General features: G+C 35.7%; 1 long non-coding RNA gene across 1 annotated transcript; it reads right to left on the bottom strand.

Annotated features, from left to right (window-relative positions):
• Positions 1–449: 449 nt before the first annotated feature.
• LOC110463940 lies at positions 450–5,112 on the bottom strand. Its single transcript, XR_002464450.1, has 5 exons — positions 5,009–5,112; positions 4,493–4,587; positions 3,698–3,811; positions 2,474–2,574; positions 450–2,063 (listed from the first exon to the last, which is right to left on the bottom strand). It is a non-coding gene; the product is annotated as an uncharacterized LOC110463940 (long non-coding RNA).
• Between the last annotated feature and the right edge of the window lie 6,039 nt (positions 5,113–11,151).

Genomic DNA, 11,151 nt, shown 5'->3' with positions numbered 1-11,151 from the left:
GCGGAAAACGCACGGCAGTGGCTAATATAAACGCATTTGATCGAGAATTAGAAGCTAATTTATATTTCATACGTATAATATATTAATTATATAAGTTATTCCTAATAGTATCAAACTATTTTCCGTTCAATTACAAATTGTAATAGACGCCAGACAGATATAAAAAAAAGTCGATAGGCCTATATTACTAGCTTGTAGACCACGTGTACGTAATGGTATATTTTGAATCGGTCAATGTAAAATTTGTTAAAGTTTTGACTACCACAGTTGGTAATAATGCAACGCATCTAATAATAACTTAATGAGGAATAGTATATAGTATACGAGCAAAAATAAGCATTAACGCAAAAAAAAAACGCGGGCAAACATTTATCAGTTACCGCCCCTGAATGATAAAATAGGTGGCGCTCTAGGTGTTGCGGCTTAGTCTATTTCCGGTATCACTATCAGCGGGTACGCGGTAACAACTAGTCTGTCATTATTATGCCGAAAACGTGTTGTTGTGTCCCGTATTGCATTTAAAGAAGAGGCCATATATTCCCAGAGAAGACAGACAGAAGTTGCTATGGGTGTCGGCTATTAAAAGAAACTCGTCGGAGAAAAAGTTTGAGCGTCGTTTGTAGTGCTCACTAAGGCTTTACTCACAGGGGCTCGTTACAAGTGTCTGAAATACTGATATGGGTCACAACACACATAAGCATCAGAGACCTAAAGTTAATTTAGGTCTATGTAAGCATACACAAGGGAAGAAGCTTCGACAGAGACCGGTACCGCCAAATTTCAAAATGAAGATTTTCAATACTTTTGTTATTTTTCCAGGGATAGTCTGGGAAATCCTTTGTGCTTTCACATATCATTGAAACTAACGTTATATCAATAAGTAAAAACGTGACAGTTACTCCAAGTACTGGGAAATCTGCCGTTCTTCTCAGAGAGGCCCTTACCAGTAAAGACATTAGTTGTTTGACTATCCACAGATTTCTAGGCTTACTGGATTGACACTGGCAGCACGATTTACCAAAAAAAAAAGACCCTAAAAACACACAAAAACATTAAATATACATAGATTTTTATATTTCTACTACATGACATTATGTAACATAATGATGTTTCCCGTTAATTGGATAGTTATAGTGACGAGAGTAATATTAACTATACATATTTGAGTTGCTTCCCCTGCAAACAAGTTTGCCTATCCTATTCAGAGAAGATCGATATTTGTTATATAAAAAAGTATTTTTCTCACTCTTTCCACATAATTTGACATAGGTAGCCTATGTTGATTTTGTATTTGATAAGTGCATTTGCTGTAAAGAAGATATTGTTTGATGTGTTAAATTTGTACTTGTTTTTTTTAAGGTTCTGATTATTTCAATCTATTTTGCGTTTGCAGAAAATTAGGTTACTATATTATAGTATGAAATGGATGCTATTTAAGTGTGGTTTTTTTGGATGTTTCTTGGGTCTTTTTAGGTTGTTTGGGGGTAGATCGTGCCACCCCACAAACACAGAGTTGTGTAATTTATTTGACCACGATGAAAGCAGGTGTAGATATATTTTGGAAGTGAACGTTTTAATAATTGATGAAATTTATTTGTAGGCTGTAAATTATTTGACCAAAGAGAGTTTGTATTGCAGAATGTCAAGGGAAATTACCAACCTTTTGGTGGAGTACAAATTATTGTCAGTGGCGACTTTTACCAGCTACAGATTAAAGTATATCCTCTAACTTCTTCAGATTTTGAGAAATTAATTACATGTGATTTGGTTTATATTTCATTTTTCATATTTTGGTGTAACCATGAACATGAGCTGACCTTTAAGTATTCAGCACAAGTCCTCCTGAGCTGGTACAGGTCACGTATGGAAAAGATTTGATAAAAGGTCTCATCTGTGCCCCAGCTATCCTGATCTGCTTCAAACATTAACTTCTGTGTGTCACGCTCTGCCCTACCCACGTTCACCAACTTATCATGGTTGACTGCAAACATTCCTGTGGGCATGTCTTGATCTTTCTCCACAGCCTCCTCCAGTCTCTCAAGGTCAATAATGTTACAATTATCCTAAGGAATAAAAAAAAATGTAATTATACGTATGTTGTAATGGCTATGCAAATTTTATCAATATCAGAGATAAAGCAACACATTTTAGCCCGATAAACAGGTTGGTGGCCCTGGGCTTTGTACCAAGTTTGTTTTGTGCCAAATTAAATGTGGTGTAAAAAATACTGACCATTCCATAGCACTTCTTCTCATCTCAATCATGTGCATCATTCATAAGAATATTGGCGCACAGTTGGTTTCATCTCCAGTTTTTATTTTTGTTTGGGTGCCTTGTGTTATCTTTGAGTTCAGATTTTGTGTATTGATGACATAGTACATGAGTTTGGGTATATATGCAAGAACATTAATATTTTTGAGAAAATGTCAAAGGAATACACATCGGACAATTAGGAACATTTCAGGGTTTATACCTGGCTTGTCGATATCAGTAGACGTTTGTAGTCTCCAGATGTGTCACCTTCAATGTCTTCCTCTAGTGCATTCTCTGGGGCTTTCAGGTCAGGGAAAGCAACTACAGTAACAAAGACAGCACACCTGTGATTTATTAATTCATTTAAATAACAGCTTCAGAGAAACAAAAGCCAATTTGTGCAAGAAAATTTAAAGGAGAGAATGTAAGCAAATATCGATAGAGTGTATAGGTACTGTATGTGTTTCTTAGTCGTGACAGTTAAGCTTACCATCTTTGATGCTTCCACCATAGCTTTAATCTGAGGATTGGTGACCCTGTGACAATTTTGAAAGAAGTATACTTCATTGACATAATGCCATCATAAAGATGTATACTTTTTTAGTGTCATTACATGTCCATGTATGATATGATGAAAATCCTGTATGGTGGCACTGTACGTAAACGTGTCAAAAGAAGTATCCTTCATTGACATAATGCCATCATAAAGATGTAAACTTTTTTAGTGTCAATACATGTCCATGTATGATATGATGAAAATCCTGTATGGTGGCACTGTACGTAAACGTGTCAAAAGAAGTATTCTTCATTGACATAATGCCATCATAAAGACGTATACTTTTTTAGTGTCAATACATGTCAATGTATGATATGATGACAATGCTGTATGGTGGCACTGCATTGTACGTATACGTGTCAAAAGAAGTATACTTCATTGACATAATGACATCATAAAGATGTATACTTTTTTAGTGTCAATACATGTCAATGTATGATATGATGACAATCCTGTATGGTGGCACTGTACGTAAACGTGTCAAAAGAAGTTCTTTGAGGTGAATTTTGTCTATACAATTATTTCGGACCATATTTTGAGGTTTTACCCTATTTGCCTGCAAAACTGACAGTTAATATTGCTGTCATGCACATTTATATAGTGTTTGCAAAATATTACTACTGTTTGTTAGTATGATATATTCACTTCATTTATACATATTCTAATGGCAAAACATAAAAAGAATTAGACACAAGTTCAAGAACTTAAAATCTGTCTTTTCATCTAGAAAGAGCTTTAATAGGCAATGCCTGTGCCTGGTCCATTTGTTCATTTAATTTGTAGAATAGAATTAATTTTAAATGAGATATGATACATGTATATTACCTATTGCATTAGAGTTCCTCACACATCAATTGTCCAACAACATGTTTCTTACACATTACTTACATATATAGCGTTCCTCACACACCAGGCATCATACTCCTCCGGACTCACGAACAGAGCCATAACACACTCCTTCAGGTTTCCGCTCAGTTCTGATTTCAGGCGCTCAACCAGGTCCTAAGCAACAAAAATACACCAATTTCTTGTGAGACACTGATTATGCCTTACACTCATGTATTTCCTACAATTTAAATCGAGGAATTTGCTTGTAACATCTTAATGATAGAGTGAATGAACTAGTCTTTATTAAAAAGACATCCAGTTATTATATACAGTCGTTTCATGAGACAACTATTATTACATAATACACAATAAAAGGCAAATTCAGGGCTTTTTTCTGTGTTTTTTGGGGGCTAATAATGCCCTATTCCCAACTGAAACTATGTCATATGTATAATAAGCCTGATTACCAATAATTGTATTATAATTCTGAAAAATTCCTTCCCTCTTGGTAATTGTTTATTTTTTCCCCCAAAATCAGACAAAGTGGCCCCATCCCAAATTTAAAAAAAAAAGCTCTGGCATTACATAACAATGGTGTTTACAGTCATATAAAAACCTTGCTAAGTAGAAAACACTCACACGGATTTAAAAGGCTGCCTTTGAATTATATTACAAAAAAATGTAATAAGAAGCTTTAATTTTAATTATAAAATATGGCCAGTTTTGTGGATCAATTCCTATCAGCAGCAGGATATCGTTATAAATATGTAAATGAGGTCAATTTGTAGTGATCCCATATGATTCTTATAAAACCTTATATGTCTGTCTATGCACAAACAGTCATTTTATACTTACTGTGCCATAAGCAGTTTTGAATTTTTTCTTCAGCTCCTGTCTTTGTGAGTTAGTTCGGACTGTGATAACATGTATAATAGCATCCTCATTTGGACCTGAGAACAAGATAATAGCATTTAATACAATTAGGCTAGATGTGTGTGTTAGTATAACTCCTTGATAATCATTGCAACAGCCAGATCAGGGCAAGATATTAATAAAAACTGCTCTCATGTTCCAACTCGGATTCTGTGCCCGTTTCCTCAATCTGGAGACTGAGACAACTTATTTAAATTTCACATTTTATTAATGATTTGGCGGAATTTGAAGTCAAGCACCATTTTCAATGTATATACACTTTGTATGATTTTATACAAGAAAGTTGGATTGTGCACAAATTCTTGCAAGAGCATGAAAATGGTTTCATACATCTGGGCCCAGTATTGAACCAGGCTACACCTTCACCAATTATAATCAACTATAATCCTTACATTTATAATACATGGATGTAGTTCATAAATTTCACTTTGATCTTACAGCCTTCTTCTTGGCCTTCTTGCGGATCTTCCTGCGTGACTTCTTGACTTCTTCTTCCTCTTCGTCGTCTTCCTCATATTTCTCATCTTCTTCATCGTCCTCATCAACCAGTCCAGCCTACAAAAACAGCAAGATCTGTCAGAATCTTTAAACATATTTTGGAACTTTAATGACAATTGTTATGTTTTACGCTATAATGGATGAAAAGTCCAAATTTATATCATTTAACAATGAATTTCTGAAAGATAAAAACCTAAACCAGTGGTTTAAATATATCACTATCTGTATAATCACCTTCCTTTGATCCTTATACTGACCCTTTTGATCGACATGAACGAGAATTTATCATGTCTCAAACAGTATAACCAGACAATTGAATAAATATTGAAGGATGGGGTTCATAGTAGCAAGCATAGAAATGAACGACCTTGACAAATGTACCTCCTATTGAAATTAATTAATTAATTAATTAGTAACCTTCTTATAAGGTCATTCCAATGGAGTGAATACAATCCCCAAGATCATATTAACAGATATATGGATCCCCAAAGTCATACCACCAGTAACTGTATTCCCAAGGTCATACAAACACTAGCCTTCTCCAAAGATCATTTTTAACATTTTTCTCATGCTTCAATTTACTAGGAGTAACTACATGTGTCAATCCTGTCAAATGTACATTAAATATACTTTCATTAATGGAAATACCACAACAAAATTTCAGAAAAAAATTCCTTACACAATTTTTGAGTATATTGCTTTGGGATTTGATTAAAATATGTCCTGTCTATGTATAAGAACACATGTCCAGTAAGATTTAGGCAGTTTTCTTCGCATTTTGATAAAAAAAAAACATTTAAAAATTAAAATCTACAATGCATTTAGGCATTTGGGAATGCTGTTATCATTCTTAAAATTAGGAGAAGGTGACAAATTAATTCCTTAAATACAAATATATTGTGTATGTTTGCAAAAAGGAATTAATGAAAGAGAGTGGATTCCTTACATGCCTTTTTAAGGTCATATCCTACATTATTACACCTGTAATTTGTGTGAGAGTTATCTCCCTTAAATTAGTATTGCAACCCAGAGTCTAGTTTTCTTAACATAACACTAATTAAATATCAAGTCCCTGCAAAATATGACAATTATCTCAATTACTCATAACTTAACCCAACAAAATAAGTTAATCAAGTCATCAAAGAGGACAGGTATGTATTTTTTTAACTAACAGGGTGGTGTTTTTTGGAAAATCCTAAATTATCACTAATTGCTGCTTTTTTAGGGGCAGTTTGAAAATACAAGGTCCAGTTATATATTTTTCTTCTTTAATCTTTGAGAATAAAAACTGTTGTTCTTATGTCATAAAAGCATGTCACTTTATAAGTCTGACAATGAGCTGTATATTGTATATGTTCGTTGGCTGGTTAGGTGAATCACTGGTAGTATTTTTTAATTAAAAACCCCAGCATCAATGTGACAAACATTTGTAAACAATCGGCATTACAGGACGAAAAGCTGATCAGAAAGCTTTAACTTATACGATAAATTAAATTAGATCTGAAGACAGATCCTAAAGCAGGTATGTCACATGCTGTATATTGTCAACGGCATCTTCAATTCAAACGTAGCAACGGCGACATCAGATGAGAATAACCTAAGACACGTATACTATTTTCATGGCGCTCTCAAAGAGCGTACCAAGTCATCACAATCAACTAGTTTAGTTTGTGTTACGCAATACTAGGTATGATATAAATGATTTCAGTTCATAACAATTAGTTTTGCCTCATTAATCACCAAAGATATTACCTGGCGATACGCACCTGTTTGTCTCCTCCAAACGCTTGATGGCTAACTTTGTCTTTCGATACAAACATCCATGTGACCTAGCTAGGTCGTTTTCGTTTAAACGGTCAAGTCGGACCACTGTTGTTCGTTTATCAAATAAGTTCGGACCTAGTTATCTAATGCTGCTTTCTGTCGAGCCTTGACAAATTCTTGCAAGGCCTGCATAAACATTTGCAGGTCCAACAGGATTTATACCCGAAATTGTTACATTTATAAACGGTCAAACCGTTTGTTCCGCATAAACGAACATGCCCCAGCATGGTGCGTTGACCGCATGTCTCAAAGACGCTTTATACCTGGTGGTTAGGTATAATATAGGTATAGATTTTTTTTCTGTAAAGAGTGTGGACTTATTCCTTCACAGGTAAGTCTTAATGTCAATAATGAGGATTAGAGAACAAAGAAAACTTCATGGTGAACGATTAAAACCACAGGTTCTTGTAAGCTGTTAAAATTCTATACTTAAAAAACAGCGTAGTAGATATATGTAGCTACCATCCAGGATAAAAATACTCTTTTCATCATTGATAAAATGTAAATATGCTTTTTTTTTGTGTACCGTTGTATTAAAACGCTTTAACAGCTCCAGTTTTAATAAATTAATGTATACTTATTAATAATTGCCTACACAATAATGTAATGCTATACAGTACATTTAGTTCAATCAGTTCAAGTCCGACAGATTAGTACTAGATGACCTGTCTGTTTTAGTAAAACCTACAATGCACTACGGATCTAATTAATGCTATTGCTGGTCTATGTAAATAAAAATCTCTTGAAGTTGCACAAATATATAAATACATGCATAACCATGTAAACAGTTTAAGGTAAAGCCATGAACATTAAAAAATGATGTTAAATCTGAAAACCTGGTTATATTGTTAGGTATTGTCGTCCTTTAAAATTCTTGCAGGGGATATTATATTGTTACGTTTGTAATATTTCACCACTGCCGCCAGTGTTACGTTTCTATATTATCCCACCGTGTTACTTTCTGTAATAATTCCGCCGCTGCCACCAGTTCAAAATAATTGAACAACACAATAAGTACAGTGATATTTCCACTTTATTTACAACGCAAGTATTTTAATACGTCATAAAATATACAAGTGTTCACCATTGTGAACGCAATCTCTCCACCCCAAGCTAATCTCCTACTATTAACTGTAAAACTACACAGACCTAAGACTACAGCTAAAACTACTAAACTTACTAACTCTCCTCTATGTCTTTAGATCTCTCAACTCGGTCTCCCTAACTCAACCTTCTCTCTCCAACTCTTCAACTCTACTCCTCTAGTCCAACTCCCTAACTCTTCTCCACTATTCCAACTCCCCAACTCTATTACAACTCCCCCACTCTACTCTCTTTTGCTCCCAGACTTAACTACCTTATTAACTGCCCCCATAGTAAAATCCTGTTACATTAAAAAGATTTATGAGTAAGCATAATCCTGCTAAATTTGACCCCTACACGACTAGGTTAAACCACGGACTTCGATAACTAATCTAATTCCGTGGTTAAACTGACCATACATTCTGCTTTTAACCCCGCGGTCAGCATCAGCCGACTGCGGAGGCAAACACACTACGTCACAGACTGGACTTCCCCACACCTAGACTACAGACGATCACACTTATCTACAGATCCTAAACTATACCACAAGTACAATTATCAACGGCTACTTAGCTACTATCTTCAAATAAAACTCTGACACTGACCACGAGCCAAGGCTAATAAAATGCATAGCTAATCATCTGTACACTTTGAACAATAACATAAAAGATGCATTATTTTGATAATTACTAAGGAAAGAATAGCGTAAACATATAACAACTTTAATGGGATGGTATTTATAGATTTCAACGTATAGAATTCTATCGTGTATCAACTCAAGTAATTGCGTAATATTCATGTATTTACGTAATTTACATGTAACTTGCTCAATATTTTTCGGGCGATGAATTTCTGATTTTGTATAATCATTATTTCACCAGTACAATTTTATGGAGTCTCATTGTTCAATAAGTTCTTAACAATACGTATTGAAGAATGTATTTATTACAAGGAAATGATGCATAATGAAGCTGACTAATCATTCCACAAAAGCAAGATGTACTAAGCCATATAGCTAGTAAGCAGCATTTATTTAAAACATAGTTAGCTTCATGGAAGCCAAAGGTTAATACAAAAAGAATAAAAGCCGTTTGGTATAAATATCAAGCATTAAATATTAAACATTTCTTTTTAATAAACTGGTCTATCTAAACGAACTGGCAGCGAAAGAACGTAAAGGCAGCGGTTAGTGAACGTAATTGAACGCACATACTGTGTCATAAAAGGACGAAAAACAACACGCAAGGGTAAAACAATAAAAGGTTATGCTGAAATAATATCAATCATTTATCTATGTATAGTCAATTACACAGATATATAAACTTATTTCTGGTCAGCTATGAAAGTCCTGTGTGCGCACCATTTTTTCGGAATATTTGGAACAAGATCTCGACAGTATGATTCGATTCCCTACTAGCTAATGTCGAAGGAAACCGCGCTTGGTTGCTGTACCTATGACGGGTCTATGGCATTCCATCTACACCCCTGGAATATGTCATAGCGAAATTGAAGGCTCGTGTGCACCACCTTGTTGATGAGACAAGAATGCTAGTTCGATCCTTTGGTATACATCAAAAGAATCTCGCGGTCACGTTACGGTAAAAATTGACAGGCTTTAAAGTCGGGCGTCTCTCCTTTGTACTCTTCAAAGGACAGGTATCAGCCTATTCCGAGGGGTGTAGAGAGCTAAAGTGAGCGTAATCCAAGGAGTATCGAGGATGCGATATCCAAAGGTTACGCTCACTTTCGTTCTAGACTGCATCCCTGGAACATGTCATAGCAAAATTGAAAGCTCGGTGTGCTACCTTGTTCCTTTGATGTACACCAATAGATTTTATTCTTCAATTTTGCTATGACACATTCCAGGGGAGAGCGAAAGTGAGCGAAAATGAGCGTTACCACTGGATATCGAAGATGACGGCAGTCGTTCGTCGTGAATATATATTTCATCGACAGCCGTGCGATTGTCGTAAGATATAGAGATTCAATCGTAGGGAAAAACGATGGTTGGACGTTCGTAGAACTGTCGTTAGAAAATTCTACGATTCCGAGGGCCTCGCATTTGACCTAGAAATCGTACAAAATTCGTACGTAGACCTGGCAATCGTAAAACAGCCGTTGGTCTTCTGTCGTAACACAGTCGTAGGGCATCGCTCGACAGACCTACGAAACGGGTCTGACATCGAGAATTACATACGAAGCTAAAAAAATGAACATGTTCAAAACTAAGAGACTGCGACTGCATTCTTTGTAGAAAACACAATTTCGTACGACACGCCCACCACTGATCTGGGAGAATTCCCCTTAGGTCTATTCATGTGTGAAGATTCAGGTGTCCATTGTCATTGGTCGGGAGCTCTGCCCGCGTTGTTTGTGCTAATTTTTGCTCGTATACTTTTCTCCTCATTTAGATATTATTAGATGCGTTGCATTATTTCCAACTATGGCAGTCAAAACTTTACCAAAGTTTGCATTAACCAATTTAAAATATACGTACACGTGGTCTACAAGCTTACTCAGTAGTTTAACGGAAAATAGTTTGATACCTATTAAGAATAACTTACATAATTAATACATTATACATTTGAAATCTAATAAGCTTCTATTCTCGATAAATGCGTTTATATTAGCCGCTGCCGTGAGTTCATGATAGCTGTCGTTAGGTACGTTTTCCGCTGCAAGGCCTAGCAGACGGCACCTGTAACTTCCGCCAGGTATAGAGACAGACAGACATTCTGCATTTCCTCTGATAAGAGATTACATCTTCTCTTACCCTGGACAGGTGTATCCGAACTTTTACCGGTGTGAAATTTCCTTTTCTCTTACCCTGGACAGGTGTGTCCGCATTTTTACCGGTGTAAGATTAATAGAATCTATCGCTACTAGTTGTGTAAGATAGAGAAATCTCAACCCGAGGACTAAGATTTTTTGTCCAGAACGAGGCTTGCCGAGCTTTGCTGCATTTTCTTGTTATCCTTTAGCATGTAACGTTGTCATTACATTGTGTATATGATGCACATTGGAAGAACAGGGTAAGAGAAAAAGAATCATTGACCCCCTTTTGGGTAAGATAGGGGAATCTAAACCCTCGGGAAAAGATTCTTCAGTTGCCAAACACGAGGCTTTGCCGAGTGTTTGGCAACTTAAGAATCTTCCCCCTCGGGTTGAGATACCCC

Source organism: Mizuhopecten yessoensis, unplaced genomic scaffold (assembly GCF_002113885.1).
Source record: "Mizuhopecten yessoensis strain PY_sf001 unplaced genomic scaffold, ASM211388v2 scaffold10945, whole genome shotgun sequence".
Classification (NCBI taxonomy): domain Eukaryota; kingdom Metazoa; phylum Mollusca; class Bivalvia; order Pectinida; family Pectinidae; genus Mizuhopecten; species Mizuhopecten yessoensis.
This window is presented reverse-complemented; position numbering and strand designations above follow the sequence as displayed.